Consider the following 17,037-nt stretch of genomic DNA (forward strand, 5'->3'; position numbering starts at 1 on the left):
CCTGCATCTCTGCCCAGCTGAGGTCCGACAGTTCATCCTGGACCGCGAACCAACGAATGCGGACAAAGCGGCGCAGATCGCCGACAATTATGAGGCCAACTGGAAGCCAGAGATGCGGAGGCCAGTCACCACCAGCTGGAGAGGGGGTAAGCCTGCAACCAACCCCAGTGTCCCAGCTAGCCGTCACTCTGGAGGCCCTGTCCCTGTTGCCAACACCAGGCCTACTACTGACAGTCGCCAGTGTTACAACTGCAATCGGACTGGTCACCTCCGTTCCACCTGTCCGGAAAAGCCGAAGAACCCCCCCAGCCAAGGCCTCTGGGTCCAACGCCTCTGTTCTTTTGGTGGGAGGTGTGGTTTGGAGGATTGACGACAACGTTCAACCTGTCCAGGTTGGGGCCCGTCTTGCTACAGGCCTCAAGGACACCGGGGCTGAACAAACCCTCATACGTCCTGGACTGGCCACCCCTGAAGAGTTTGCTGAGGGGAAAACCCTGACTGTCACCGGGATCGGGGGTACCCGCTGTCCCTTGCCAGTGGCCCGGGTATTCCTTGATTGGGGTGCTGGGAGCGGGGTGAGAGAAGTGAGAGTGTCTGAAAACCTGCCCACTGATGTTTTATTGGGGACTGACTTGGGGAGGATGGTTGCATACTACGTCCCTGACACCCCTCCCCAATCTGATAATAAGGGTAACGTTGACCTTGATAATGATGATGATGACGGGAAACTGAATGTGTCATCTGCTAATGACTTGATGAGTAATGATGCAACTAACAACCATTCTTTCCCCAGGAATGATGCTGATGGTGATGTAAATGTACCAAAGAAACCTGATAACCATTCTTTTCCTAGGAATGATGATGATGTATCTGTGCCGACTGAACCTGTTAACCATTTCTTTGAAACGGTAGATGTGTCCACAGGTACCGAAGTGCTCAGTCCCGTCACTCTGCGGAGTGAGCCGTCTGGGGAACCCCTGGCAGGAGCAAGCAACGGTGCTCAAGGAAATGGGGAGGTACATGGGGACCATGAGGAAGATAATGTCATGCAACTGACCAGTGCCACCGAGGAAGGTAACTGGCCCATAAGTAGCACTGCTCCTGAAGTGTTGGGGGTGGATGGGGAGGTAGAGCCCATAGCAGCACCGACTGGTGGGTCTGTAGAAATCCCCAGAGAGACAGCATACGTATCAGCTGTCACACGCAGTCAGAGTGCCCAGATCGCAGGTAGCGCCCTGTCTTCTGGACCCTCTTCTGCTACAGGAGACACTGAACCAGAGGTGAACCCAGAGCCGGTTCCAGAGGGTCCTAGTAAGGAAGGAACCCTGACGTCACTTCTGACAGCCTCCAGCAAGGAGTTCCAGGCTGCTCTGCACTCGGATGCGAGCCTGGAGAAACAGAGATCTCGCAGAGACGCCCACCTCCAAATCTGATAAGGAGAGGGTTTTCTGGGAACGAGGAAGGTTGTACCGGGAGACAGTACCCGGAGATTCCCAAAAGGAGTGGTTGAGGGAAAGACAGCTGGTCGTCCCCCTCCAGTTCAGAACTGAGTTGATGCGGATTGCCCATGAGATTCCACTCGCTGGACACTTGGGGATCAGCAAAACAAAGGCATGGCTGTCTCAACACTTCTATTGGCCCAAGATGGGGACAGATGTAACACAATACTGCCGCTCCTGTGGCACCTGTCAAAAAGTGGGTAAGCGGGGCCTGCTCTTAAGGCTCCCCTTATTCCTTTGCCGGTGATAGAGGAGCCTTTCCAGAGAATCGCAGTGGACATTGTAGGCCCGCTGGCCGTCCCCAGCAGCTCTGGAAAGCGATACATTCTCACCGTGTTAGACTACGTTACCCGGTACCCAGAGGCAGTAGCTCTGTCTTCAACCAGGGCAGATAAGGTGGCTAACGCACTGGTGACCATCTTTTCAAGGGTAGGATTTCCCAGAGAGATGCTTACTGATCAAGGGACCCAATTCATGTCTCGCCTAATGGAGGCTCTCTGTGAGAAAATTCAGGTGAAGCACCTGGTATCGAGTGCGTATCACCCACAGACTAATGGTTTGTGTGAACACTTCAACGGTACCCTCAAACAGATGCTCCGCATGCTGGTTGAGACCCAAGGGCGTGACTGGGAGCGGTACCTCCCACACCTGCTGTTCGCTTATAGAGAAGTTCCGCAGGCCTCGACCGGGTTCTCCCCCTTCGAGCTCCTGTATGGCAGGCGAGTCCGGGGACCCCTTGGGTTGATAAGAGAATCCTGGGAAGGAGAGCCAAACCCCACAGAAGTGTCCATCGTGGATTATGTCATGCGCTTCCGTGACAAGATGCAGACCTTGACGCAGTTGGTGCATGACAACATGACGCAGGCTCAGGCTGACCAGAAGCACTGGTACGACCAGAACGCCCGGAACGGACCTACCAGGTGGGTCAAAAGGTGTGGGTGCTGGTTCCCGTACCAACGGATAAGCCTCAGGCAGCCTGGGAAGGTCCATACGTCGTCCACCAACAGCTCAACCCGGTCACCTACATGGTCACGCTTGACCATGCTCGGGGTAGGCGCAAGGCCATTCACGTCAACATGCTGAAGGCGCACTATGAACGTGAAGCTTGCATCCTACCGGTCTGCAACCTGCCCGAGGATGGGGAGGAAGATCCCCTCCTAGACATGCTGGTCCAAGCCAAGACCAATAGGTCCATTGAGGACATGGAGATAAATGGTTTGCTAACCGTATCCCAGCTGTTGCAGTTGGTGGAAACCCTGGAACCCTTCCGGGTCATGTTCACCAACCGACCTGGGAGGACGGAGTTAGCGGTTCATGAGGTGGAAACCGGGAATCACGCCCCACTACGGCAAACACCTTATCGGATCTCTGAGGAGGTGCAACAGGTCATGCGCCAAGAGATCGATGAGATGTTAAGGCTGGGGGTGATTCGACGGTAAAAAAGCGCGTGGGCCTCACCTGTAGTCCTCGTGCCCAAAAACGGATCGAACCAACCGGTTCTGTGTGGACTACAGGAGGCTCAACGCCATCACAATCTCTGATGCCCACCCGATGCCACGCATCGAAAATCTGCTTGAGTGGTAGGCGAAAGCAAGGTACATATCCATCATGGATTTGAGTCAGGGATACTGGCAGATTCCCCTGAGCCCTGAGGCGCAGGAGAAATCCGCCTTTATCACCTCCTTTGGGCTGTACGAGTCCACAGTCATGCCCTTCGGCATGAAAAATGCCCCTGCCACTTTCCAGCGGATGATCAACCACCTGCTCCGGGGACTGGAGGAGTACGCGGTGGCGTACTTGGACGACATCGCCATCTTCAGTTCCACCTGGGAGGAACACCTTCAGCATCTCAAGGAGGTGTTCAAGCGTCTTCACCAGGCAGGCCTCACTATCAAGCCGGGAAAGTGCCAGATGGGCATGAGCGAGGTCCACTACCTGGGGCACCGGGTAGGCGGGGAGTTCCATGAGTCCGGAGCCAGAAAAGGTGGACACAATCGTGTCCTGGCCCACCCCCAGGACCAAGAAACAGGTGAAGTCCTTCTTGGGCACTGCAGGGTACTATAGGCGGTTCGTGCCGGACTATAGCGGCCTTGCAAAACCCTTGACCGACCTCACCAAGCAGAGGCTACCCCAAACAGTCAACTGGACAGATGACTGAGGCGGCCTTCCAAACTTTGAAAACAGCCCTGTGCAACTCTCCAGTGTTGAGAGCAGTCGACATTAGTCACCCGTTTCTGGTACAGACCGATGCCAGCGAGTTTGGCCTCGGTGCTGTGCTCAGCCAGGTCGACTCGGGGAACCAGGAGCACCCCGTGTTGTACCTGAGCTGGAAACTTTTGCCGAGGGAAGTGGCATACTCCACCATCGAGAAGGAGTGTTTGGCCATGGTGTGGGCACTGCAACGTTTGCAGCCCTACCTGTACGGGCGCACCTTCATGGTGCTAACCGACCACAACCCTCTGAGCTGGTTGCACACAGTGTCCGGAACCAATGGAAGGTTGCTCCGCTGGAGCCTTGCCCTTCAACAGTACGACTTCACGGTACAACACAAAAAGGGCAGCAAACATGGTAATGCCGATGGGTTGTCCCACCGGGGCAAACCTGCTGAGGTGCACATGGCTGATTACCATCGGGTAATGCCTCCGTAGCGCCCTCTAAAAGGGGGAGGTGTAATGTACTGTAAGGCATGATTTTGTTGGAACCTTCCAGAATCATTCAGGCTATGAGAAAGCTGCTTGCCAGACAGCTGCAGCCCCCTCCTTTTGTTTCTCTCTTCCTCCACATACAGCTCTCTGCTTGCATTTGGGAAACAGGACACCATCCATTTCCTGTTGAGAAAGGAATGTTAATTAGGTAAGGGAAAGGATTCCGTTGTCCTGGCCAAGAAGCTGGATACAGGTATAGGAAATATTAAAAGAAGCCTAGCATGCACTTCGCTCATGCCAGAGATATAATAACTACATTTCTGTGATCTGAGTGGACCCAGCTTTGCTACGGTGGCTGTTGCGAAGTTTTCGGACCTCCAGAACCTGAGATGGATTGCTCCCAAACGGAGTGTCTTAATTACGGCATGCTTGATGTTGTTTTATTGCATTCGATAAACTACGAACAATGATACCCTTGGTGAATTTATACGTGCTTCCCTCATTAAGATATGGATATTATAAGTTTTTAGTGAAATTGCAACTTAGAGAGTAGGGGGGTTGAACCTCACCAGACTGCCCCTTTTGTGATGTAACTGACCCTAGGCTATAAGATACCCCTCCCATAAAACTCCTCCAGTTTGAGCTGCAGATGCCATGCTAGAAAGATCTGCCGATGTCTTGGGATGTCTGGTTGCGGTCCAACCCCCAAGCTACATGGGATGCCTAATACCAACTAAGCAACTGTAAGTGTAATTTCTGTCTTTTCATCCATGTTATTTTCATATTTGCATTCTACATATTTAATGTCTCAATTTATAACACTTTTTATCTGTGTAATCACTGCCCACATTTTGGGAATAAATGATAAAATCTATCAGTCTGCCTTCATGCTCTAAGACACTGTCATGTCGGACGCTATTCACACCACAGCGTCCGGCAGGCAGAGGTAGTTTCTCCTCCGTCCACTTGTCATGTCGGACGCTATTCACACCACAGCGTCCGGCAAGCAGAGGTAGTTCCACCTCCGTCCACTATAGCCTCAGTGGCGCCGGCTTGATTTTCTCAGGCTATCGGGGGTTAATCTAGCTGGAGATCAGGTTGGATGTTTGGTCACGCCCACGGTCTTTAAATAGTCGTGCTGGCCTATGGGCGTCGCCAATTATAGCTTGTGTTTCATACCAAGTGGTTTCGGTCTGGAGTGGAGGTGTTGGAGAGAGAGAGTGTCATGATCCAGTGTTGGATCTGGCGGTATTAAATTGCACTGGGTGAACTTTTTTTACTTTGGAAAGTTCCAAGGTGTCTTGACTGTCCCCGGTGGTGGTTAGCAGTATTGCACTTTAGGTTTTTGTGCACTTAATTAGGGATCAGGTGTGACACCCTATAAAGGTGTGCTAGAGGTGTGTAATCACTGCCTGTGATATCGTGAGTTTGTGTTCACTCTGTTTTTGGAGAGCCTGGAGGAAGGATGGAGCTGGTGAGGAGTCCTGAGCAGCTTAGCCAGGGGGGATGTGTTTCAGCTATGGTGTCTGGACGAAGGGCTGGCATGGCGTGGTGGAGTCGCAGTGATGGTGTCAGCGGGAAGTGTCTGCATGGGCTGGTGGAGTGGCGACTATGGAGAGTGGCACTCATCATGTGGGACTTGGCCGCTGAGCTGGACTCAAGCATGCTCGACTTCGTGTCAGCAGCTGAACTCATCCTTGGGACTCTGGTTCTAAGCAGCTGCAACTGGTGTTGGACTCTGCTCCAAGGCTGCACTAAGGTGAAGGATCCTGTTATGGTGATGGATCCAGGTGGAGGAGAAGATGCACTCAGGTGGAGGGCTCTGTTGCTGGGAGCGCACGCAACAGAGCAAAGCTAAGTGGTGTTTCCCCTGTATTGTCTCTTTCCTCATGTGTGTTATTAGTGCAGTGGTGGGATTAGTCTCCGCACCGATCCATTCCCTAGTGAGGGTTTAGGGTCAGGGTGAGCAAGGGCGTTAAGGTACGCGTGCGGCGCCCGGTGCGAAACCGGCATAGGGAATGTTAGGAGTGCAGGGACACTGGCTCAGGGGAGCTCAGGAGGTCTCCAATTCCCTTTTCCCTATAGCAGGGCCCACCATTGTTAATGTTTCCCAGGTCCCCCTTATTATTTAAATTCGCCATACTGGAGGCGGGGTTTCCAGAATGTTTATTAACGTGTAATACCTAAATTCGCCAGGTGGAGGCGGCGTGTCCACCTGCACGGTTTTATTATTTAAATTCGCCCCACTGGAGGCGGTGTATCCAGGGTCACGTGTGTCACATGGGTTCGCCTTGCGACATCATCCGCGTCCTGACACACATGATCATGACAGAGAGATTCGTATCTGGTGGCGTATGATCCGTTGTTACCTTTTCGCCTTCCCATATTTGTGTTTTGTTGTGCTCTGTTCACATTACTGTATAGTCCTGTGTGTATGCGGCGCGGTGCAGTTTAAGTTCTCCCTGTCTGTCATTATTGTGTGGGGCTTTGGTGGTTTGTCTCCTCACTGGGTGGAGGGTTAAGCTTAGGGCTGAGCAGGAGATAAGGAAAGGTTGGAGGCTCAGGCATTTGCACCATTAGCAAAAACACTGGGTTGAGGGTCAGACAGGGTTTCCCCTAGTTAAAGGGACATCACAGGGGCCCCGGGTATTTCAGCCTTAGTTGACCTAAGCCCCACGTGACATTATAATCAGCCTACATTTTTCAGGAGTCCATGGATCCCATGGATTCCATAACCCGCCAGTTGGCGGCACTGTCCTTACAGGTCTCCGAGTTGAAAGGGGCAGTTCAGCAGCAGGGCCTGGTAGTAGCGAAGGTGCAAACGGCATCTGCAGGTATCGGTGCAGAGCCGAAGATCCCGCTGCCAGAACGATTCTCAGGGGAACGCAGCAAATTTGTCATATTTCGGGAGGCCTGCAAGTTATACTTCCGCATGCGCCCTATCTCCTCAGGTAATGAGGCTCAGCAGGTGGGTCTGGTGTTATCATTACTGAGTGGTGACCCCCAAGCATGGGCATTTTCCTTACCAGCTGACTCTGCTACATTTCATTCTGTCGATAATGTTTTTTCTGCACTCGGGCTCATTTATGATGATCCTGACAGATTGGCTCTAGCGGAATCTAAAATCCGTGCCCTCCGCCAGGGGGAGCGCTTGGCGGAGGACTCTTATTCGGAATTTCGCCGTTGGGCAGTAGACACACAGTGGAACGACCCAGCGCTGCGGAGCCAGTTTATTCATGGGGTATCAGGGAACGTTAAACAGGCCCTCCTGATGTATGAGACTCCTGCATCGTTGGAGTCTGCCATGAGTTTGGTTATACGTATTGATCGCCGTTTGCGTCAGGGGGCACAGGAGACGCTACCCCTGGGAGAAAGCAGAGGTGCAAGTGTGGTTGCTGCAGATGAGCCCACTGAACCTATGCAAATTGCGGGGGTGTCACAGGTTAAGCGTCGCGTTCCTGGGTTCAGGAAGCCCGGAGCATGTTTTTACTGTGGTAAAATAAATCATTATGTTAACGCTTGTCCTGTGCTACCGAAGAAGGTCACACCGGCGGAAAACTGTTAAGCTCAGAGGGTATGGAGGAGGCCCAACTGAGCGTATGCATATCCTCCATGATGGTATCTCAATGTATGCTCCCTGCCAAGGCTATTATCGCGGGCAGAGAGCTACCAATATCAGTGTTTGTGGATAGCGGTTCCGCCACAAATCTCATGGATGAGGAGTTTGCACGCACTGCCGGGTTTAAGATCGAAAAACTCCCTCATCCCATTCAGGTGGTTACCATTAATGCCGCTCCCCTCCCAGAAGGGGAGATTACGGAATTTGTGGCTGAGGTGAAACTCCACATTGGGGTCCTACATTCTGAGTGGGTTACATGTAGGGTCCTCCGTAATCTCCCAGCACAAATGGTCCTGGGTTTTCCATGGTTGTCCAGGCACAACCTGGTGATTGACTGGAAAACTCAGGACATAGTCCAATGGAGTGGTTTCTGCCAGGACAATTGCTTGGCCACATGTGTGTCCGCCGTGACGCCCAGCCTTCCGGAGGCTTTGCAGGATTTCGCGGATGTATTCTCTGAGAGGGGTTGCTCAGAACTGCCTCCACATCGAGCCTATGACTGTGTGATTAGGTTAAAACCCGGGGCCAAATTACCTAAGGCCAGGATGTTTAATATTTCTGGTCCAGAGAGACAAGCTCTGAAAGACTACATCGCAGAGAGTCTGAGCAAAGGACACATCCGGCCTTCGTCCTCGCCTGTAGCAGCGGGGTTTTTCTTCATTAAGAAGAAAGATGGGGGGTTACGCCCGTGTCTGGATTTCCGGGAGTTAAACCAGATTATGATCCGTGATCCCTACCCGATGCCTTTGATCCCTGATTTGTTCAACCAGGTGGCGGGGGCAAAGTGGTTTTCCAAGCTTGACCTCAGGGGGCGTATAACCTCATAAGGGTCCGTCAGGGGGATGAAGACGGCGTTTAACACTCCTGAGGGTCATTTTGAGAGCCTGGTTATGCCATTTGGGTTGACAACCGCGCCTGCTGTTTTCCAACATTTTATTAATGATGTATTTGCTCATGTCCTGGGGAAATTTGTGATTGTATACCTGAATGATATCCTCATTTATTCGAGCGACCGGGACACTCATTTAGAGCATGTCAGGCAGGTGTTACAGTTGCTCCGGGAGAATAAGCTCTATGCTAAGCTGGAAAATGCTTATTTTTTGTTCAGGAGTTGCCCTTTTTGGGATATATTGTGTCCGCCGCAGGGTTTAAAATGGACACCGCGAAGGTGCAAGTGGTGCTGCAATGGGAAAGGCCTGATAATCTGAAAGCGCTCCAGCGGTTCCTTGGGTTTGCTAATTATTATAGGAAATTTATAAAACACTTTTCTACTATAGCCAAACCGCTCACGGACATGACAAAAAAAGGTACCGATCTGGCTAGCTGGTCTGAGGTGGCGATACGTGCATTTGAGCGTCTGAAGAACAGTTTTGCTTCAGCCCCCATTCTGGTGCAACCGGACGTGTCTAAACCTTTTGTGGTGGAGGTTGATGCGTCTGAGGTGGGAGTGGGGGCAGTACTGTCACAGGGCTCGTCCTTTAGCGATATGCATCCATGCGCCTACTTCTCCAAGAAGCTGTCGCCGGCCGAACGGAATTATGATATCGGCAACAGGGAGTTGTTGGCCATCAAATTGACTTTTGAGGAATGGCGACACTTGGAGGGGGCGGCTCACCAGGTCACAGTCATCACCGACCATAAGAACCTGCTCTATCTGGAGTCGGCCAAGCGTCTGTTTCCTAGGCAGGCTCGCTGGCATTGTTTTTTACACGTTTCAATTTTCTGGTGACTTACCGTCCCGGGGCTAAAAACAGCAAGGCGGATGCCTTGTCCAGGTGTTTTCCGGGGGGAGAACCTCGGGAAGAGCCGGTACCCATCCTCCAGGAAGGTGTAGTGGTCTCGGCTCTCACGACTGAGGTAGAGGCGGAGATTGCCGAGGCCCAAGAGGAGGTACCGCCATGACTTCCCGCCAACAAATCATTTGTACCCCTTCATCTTCGTCTTAAGGTGTTGAGGGAACACCACGACTCAGTACTGGCTGGTCATCCAGGGGTTAAGGGCACCTTGGAGCTGGTATCGCGTCGTTTCTGGTGGCCCAAAATCCGGCAGGACGTGGTCTCGTACGTGGCAGCTTGCATCACGTGCGCTAGGGCCAAGTCGCCCCGAGCCTGTCCTGCTGGCACGCTACAGCCTCTGGGGGTACCTAATAGGCCATGGACAGAAATCTCCATGGATTTTATCACTGACTTGCCAGCTTCGGCAGGGAACACGGTCATCCTGGTGGTGGTTGACCGATTTTCAAAGATGGCGCATTTTGTGTCGTTGCCTTCCTTGCCCAATGCAAAGACGTTGGCTCACGTGTTTGTGCAGGAGGTGGTCAGACTCCACAGAGATCCGTCGGACATAGTATCTGATAGGGGAACTCAATTTGTGGCGAGGTTTTGGAAAGATTTTTGCTCACGTTTGGGGATCAAGTTGTCACATTCATCGGCGTTTCATCCACAGTCAAATGGTCAAACTGAGCGCATGAACCAAAATCTGGAGCAGTATTTACGATGCTTTGTGTCCGACAACCAAGAGGAGTGGTCTACTTTCCTTCCTCTGGCCGAGTTCGCGTTAAATAATCACCGCCAAGAGTCATCGGGAGAGTCTCCGTACTTTTGTGTTTACGGTCAACATCCTCAATTTTGTACCTTACGTCAGGGTGACTCGGGGGGCGTCCCGGAGGAGGACCAGCTAGGAGCTCAATTATCATCGGTCTGGAGGAGGGTGAAACAGCGATTGTTGAGCATGAGTGCGAGGTACAAATGGGTGGCTGACAGTAGACGCGTGCCAGGTCCGGACGTGTGTGGGTGAATGGGTGTGGTCCCGGAGGGTGTTTGTCTCCTCACTGGGTGGAGGGTTAAGCTTAGGGCTGAGCAGGAGATAAGGAAAGGTTGGAGGCTCAGGCATTTGCACCATTAGCAAAAACCCTGGGTTGAGGGTCAGACAGGGTTTCCCCTAGTTAAAGGGACACCACAGGGGCCCCGGGTATTTCAGCCTTAGTTGACCTAAGCCCCGCGTGACAGAAACGAACTATGTGCCTTTGTTAGATAATCGCTACTAATTTGGGGGTTTGCCGCGGACCCTCTTAATTAACTCTTTGATTAAGTGAATCGTGGCTGGTGGCAGCGTGGTGTGTTCGGTTGGTTAGGCTAGTTGGCAGTCCGGAAGGGTCTTATATTGCTGAATGAGGGGCTGAGGCCCAAAGCATTGATAATTCCCTTACTGCAGTAGTCTAATTGCCCGTGCACAACAAGCAGCCCATCCGGCAACTAATTATCCTAGGTGAAGTTCCCTGACTGACCTGAGGGTAAGGGGGCCGCCGGAGAGCTGCGAGTTCCAAAGTGGAGCTGAGAGAGTGGGATATACATAAATCCCCGCAGTTCTTGGAAGGTTGTTAGCAGTGGTGGGACATCCAAAATAACCCCCCTGCAGTAAATTGTTAGAGCGAGATTAGCTTGCTGTATATTTTTGTCACATGGTACCAGTGGAGGGATAACTAAGATAAGCCCCCACTGTGCCTGTGATAGCCGTGTGCTGGCAGTGCGTCGCATCCCTCCGTCCGCTGACATCCCCGTGTCAGTAGTGGGATCGTCACAATTTGGTGGCAGCGGCGGCGTGCTGTCGGCACATATGGCTACAAATGACGCTATGTGGTAAATCCCTCAGCCACCGGGAAGTGGTCCTGACCCAAGGAGAAACTAACCACCATCATCCAGTTATCCTGGGCATGAATGTACTGCGGTAGTTTGGCAATCTACTCAATGACCCCACGCAAGAGACCCTGAACCAGTGGGGCTCCCGCACGGCCCAAGGGCAGGTCTTCCAGCAGCTGGTGCGCGAGGCGCGAGTACTCCAGGACTGCCAGGAGGGCGAGGCGCTGGGCAAAGTCATCGCGCCTGCGGCTCTCCCGCTCATGCTTCCCCCCGGGCAGACAGTGGTGGCCCTGCCGATCCATGCCCCGATACCATTGGAGGGCGTGGAGATGCAGGTAGAGCCATGCTTCTCGGAACGCCTGCACCCTAGCATACTGGTAGCTTGCTCCCTGGCCACGGTGCAAGGAGGGACCATCCTGGTGCGCTGCGTTAACCTGGAAGACCAAGATATCGTCTTGATGCCCTGGGCCGAAGTGGCCAAGCTAGCAAGGCCTTTGGAGGAGGTGCTACCAGCCCCGGCGGTCCAGTTAAAGGTGCAACCCGAGGATCCTTGGGCAGTAACGATACGAACCATACAGACTGCCGAATCCTCGACCCAGGAGAAAGGTCGAATTATCCTGGAAAGAATGCGGGCCGAACTCTCCGGCCTGACATCAGCCCAGCTTCTCCAGGTAGAAACCCTTCTTGGACAGTATTATGAAGTATTCGCTAGCCACGAGGATGATTTTGGGTGTACCACGGCCATCACACATGGAATCCCCACGGCAGGAACGGCCCCAATCCGGGAACAATATCGGCAAATCCCTCCACAGCTATATCAGGAGGTGAAAACTCTACTAGTTGGCCATGTGAGCGGATCATGATAAGTCCTGCACCAGGAGGTTCAGGTGGGCATTACAATGGGAGCCGGGCTGCTATAGTATTTTTATAGAATCTTTATTTCTTTCTCTCTCTGTTTCTCTCTTCTTTCTTTCTTTCCCCACTTCCTTTCTCTCTCTTTCTCTCTGTTCTTTATTTCTTTCCCTTTTTCTTTGTTCTTATTTCTTTCCCTCTTTCTTTTTTTCTCTCTGTTCTATTTTTCTGTCCACTCTCTCTCTCTGTTCTTTTTCTTTCTCTTGCTCCCTCTGTTCTCTCTTTCCCCTTTTATTCCCTCTCTCTCTGTTCTTTTTCAGTTCCCTCTCTTTCTTTCTCTCTGTTCTTCCTTTCTCTCTCTGTTCTCTTTCTTCCCCTCTCTGTTCTCTTTTTTTCTCTTTCTCTGTTTTTTTTTCTGTCCCCTCTTTCTTTCTCTCTCTGTTCTTTCTTCTTTCTGTTCGTTCATTCTCTTTCTTTCTTTCTTTCTCTGTTCCCTTTCTTTTCCCTCTTTCTCTGTTCTCTCTTTCTCCTCTTTCTTTTCCTATCTGTTCTTTCTTTCTCTCTGTTCTTTCGTTCTCTCTGTTCTTTCTTTCTCTCTGTTCTTTCTTTCTCTCTGTTTTCTTTTTTCTCTCTCTGTTCTTTCTTTTCCTCAGTACCAATGTGCCAACAATGCCAGCCACTGTGCCCTCAGTTCCAGTCAGTATGATCAGCAGTGCTAAATGGGTGCGGTCGGTTGGGGTATGGAAATGGGTGTGACTACTTGTGAAATGGGTGTGGTCAGGGGCATGGTCTAAAATTTAACGCGGCGCACCACAGCCTTTGTCCCTCTTTCCCTTCTTCAAAAGTTGGGAGGTATGGTTATAGAAAATTGAAAATGGGAAAAAAAAGCAACCACCGGGCCTGCCTGGGGGTCAATCTTTTGGCAGACTCGATATTGGCTAAATTTTTGTGATCGGTGATCACAGTAACAGGATGAACAGCCCCCTCAAAAAATGCCTCCATTCTTCAAAGGCCAACTTGACCGCTAAAGCTTTCCATTACCCACATCGTAATTTCTCTAGGCAGAAGAGAACTTTCTGGAAAAGATGTCACAAAGTTGGAATTTGGTCAGCGTAGCGGGACCCTGAGACAACACTGCCCCCAATCCCACTTCAGAAGCGTCGACCTCCACGATAAAAGGTCTAGACGGGTCTGGCCTGACCAACACTGGGGTGGAAATAAAACACTTTTTTAAAGTCAGAAAATAATTTTTTGTTGACGTAGACCAATTCTTAATGTGAGGAGTCAGCTTTAGCTGAGTCGACTTTTCTCTAGAGTGGACCCTCTGGGTTGTGGCACCCACCCACCGAGGGCGAGCTGACCTTGTGAGGAACCACCCCCTATACAGGGAGTGTCAGGGGCAAGGAAGACACAATGTGAGTGTCTGACGACCAGGGACGGGCAGGAAACAAGACAAGACGTAAGTTCAAGGTATCTTCATTAAGGAAAACTTCAGGGTAGCATCAGGTACAGGACATGAAAACACAGGGAAAACACAGCAAGGTGCGTGCAGGGGCACGCCAAGGTCCATGGCATGATACGTGCTAGATGGCATGCCTAGGTACAGGCAAAGGCACGATGACGTCGGACTCCGGACAGCAGGCAACGATCGACAGGATCAGGGCATCAGGCTGCGGACATCAGCTCCAGACATCAGGCTGCAGTCATCAGGCTTAGGATCTCTAGCAGCGATCGACAGGTTCCGGGCATCCGGCAGGCAAACCAAGGTTCAGGCAAGGAGACACGACAAGGTTCAAGACATGATGCGTGTTAAGGAACATGCCAGGGTCCAAGACAAAGTTCAAGGCAGGGTGCGTGTGTAGGGGACACGCCAGGGTTCAAAGCACAAGACAGGGTGCGTGTGTAGGGACATGCCAGGGTTCAAGGTCCAAGGTCCTCGGCGTGCTAAGGAAGCAGCCAGGATTCAAGATTCAAGGTCCTGCGTGTGCAGAGGGGCACGCCAAGGTCAGGGTTCAAGGCAAAGAGCAAAGCACAGAGCAAGGTGCTAGCAAGACAAGGATACAAGACAGGTCATTGAACTCAGAACACGACAGAGAGACAAGGTTCAGGACAGAGCAAGGAAGGCGAAAGACTTGTGCAAGAGAAGCACGAAAACGCACAGTGCGAGAAACAGCGTGAGTGCAAGAGAGCACGGAAACCACGACTGGGGCACCGGCAGGCGGTACCGGCTGGAGGCACAGGCAGGCACAACTAGAGGCAGTATGGCTGAGGCACAGACAAGCTGAAACCACAATAGCACTGGACGGCGAGCACGGCTAAGGCACACAGGCGGGTATGACTAGGGGCGGCACTGCTGAGGCAGAACAGGCGGGCACGGAGCGACCAGGCGCAATGCAAGAGGGCACGCAGCCACAAGGCAGGGCTAGGCAAAGGTACAGGACAGAGACGCGTGCGAGACAGCATGGCAAAGCCTAGTACAAGAGGTGCAAGGGCGCATGAAAAACGGAGGCAAGACACAGAGTTCAAGACAAGGTCCTGCGCGTGCAGAGGACACACCAGGGTCAGGGTTCAGGACAGAGAGCGGAACTAGCAGCGGAGCGTAGGCCGAAGCCCAGAGCCAGGTCAAGGCAGAGCCTTGAGACTAGTCCGGTACAGAGACATAGAACTAGCAGCGGAGCGTAGGCCGAAGCCCAGAGCCGGGTCAAGGCGGAGCCTTGAGATTAGTGAGGGAGTGTGCTAGAGAGCACCATAGGACAGAGTCTAGCAGCGGAGCGTAGGCCGGAGCCCAGAGCCGGGTCAAGGCAGAGCCTTGAGACTAGACATGGAACACAGGATGAACAACAAGGCAAGTTAGAGCTTAGGCAAGACATAGCGAAATAGGCTAAGGCAGAGAACAGCGGAAGTACTATGAGGCAAAGCATAGCAAGGACAAACAGCACGAGAGACAACACAAGACAAGGCACGAGACAGGAGGCAGAGTACAAGCACAGAGCATGTGCAGAGACGCACGACAGGGCAGAGTGCAGGGGCACAGAATACAGAGAGCGACCGAGCAGGCCAAGCAGCCATGCAGGGAAGCAACACGATACTCGGGCCCCGACCATAGGAAGGGGCGGTCTGATATAGCACCATAGCACCTGGACTTCCGGGTCAGGACCAAGGAAGGACTTCCGGTTCAGGACCAAGGAAGGACTTCCGGTTCAGATCCTCCTGGATCATAGAGAGCGTTGCTAGATCAGACTGACTGGACCATAGAGCCTTCTCTATGCTCAGGGGTTCCAGGAATACAGAGGATTGCAGAATCAGACAGTGCTGGAACATAGGAAAGGTCACATGATCAGGGGTTCCAGGAATACAGAGGATTGCAGAATCAGACAGTGCTGGAACATAGGAAAGGTCACATGATCAGGGGTTCCAGGAATACAGAGGATTGCTGAATCAGAACAGAGACGGATGGTTACCTAGCAACAGCGTGCAGCCATGAGGTAAGGCGTGCATGCACACTGCTCCAGGCGTCTTGCGGCATAACAGTCATGAGGTGCGCCTGTACACACAGGCGAGACCCGCGAGGCGCCCGCAGGGACCCGGACCAGGGGACAATGAGGCATGACAGGCATGACACTTAACATCAGCCCCCTTGAGTGTGAGATCAGTCAGGGGCTTAACCACCTGTGAAAAACCCTTAATGAACTTACGATAGTAGTTTGCGAAGCCTAGAAAGTGTTGCAAACCCTTTAAATCCATGAGGTTGAACCCAATCCGTAATAGCCTGGACTTTTTTCGGATCCATGCGAAATCCCTCACATGAAACAAACCCCAAAAAGACCATTCCTCTACAAGGAAGGAGCACTTCTCCAACTTAGCATACAAATGGTTTTCTCTGAGTCTCAGAAGAACACTTCGCAGATGGTGCAAGTGGGTTTGACTATCAGGGGAGTACACTAAAATGTCATCAAGATAAATGACCACAAAGTGCCCAATCAGATCAGCAAAAACGACATTAATAACATTTTGAAAGACAGCAGGAGCATTAGTCAGACCAAAGGGCATGACCAGGTTCTCAAACAGTCCTTAGGATGTGAGAAACGTGGTTTTCCACTCATCCCCTTCACAAACCCTTATCAGGTTATAAGCCACCCCGTAAATCAAGTTTGGAAAACCATTTGGCCCTCAAAAGTTGGTTACACAGATCCGGAATGAGGGGTAGTGGATACGTGTTTCTCATGATAATCTTGTTGAGTTCCCGAAAAGTTGAGGATGGCCGCAAACCACCATCTTTCTTTTTAACGAATAACAACCCAGCGGCTACAGGCGAGACAGAAGTACGAATATGCCCTTTGCAGAGACTCTCTGCAAGATATTCCTTCATGGCTTGGTGCTCGGGCCCAGACAAATTAAATGAGCCTTGGGAAGTTTAGCCCCCAGGAACTAAGTCAATGGCACAATCGAAAGTTCTATGTGATAGAAGCACTTCAGCCTCACTTTCGGAGAACACGTCTTCAAAGTCCTTTTTTAGGTACTCCGTAATACCCTCCAAACCGACAGACGACACAGATACATATTTTAATGGGGTGGACATTGGTACAGAATTGCAACACACACTAGTACAATTGGACCCCCACTGAACAATTTCCCCAGTTACCCAATCAATAACAGGGTTATGGTGTTGAAGCCAAGGCATACCAAATACTAGCAAGAGCAAACAGATGAACGGCAAACTAGGGCACACAAATCACCACATTAACAGACGGAGCTATTTATCTGAAGTATTACGGTATATATTT

The sequence above is a fragment of the Dendrobates tinctorius genome, unplaced genomic scaffold, assembly GCF_039654945.1.
Source record: "Dendrobates tinctorius isolate UK_male_01 unplaced genomic scaffold, ASM3965494v1 ptg000030l, whole genome shotgun sequence".
Classification (NCBI taxonomy): Eukaryota; Metazoa; Chordata; class Amphibia; order Anura; family Dendrobatidae; genus Dendrobates; species Dendrobates tinctorius.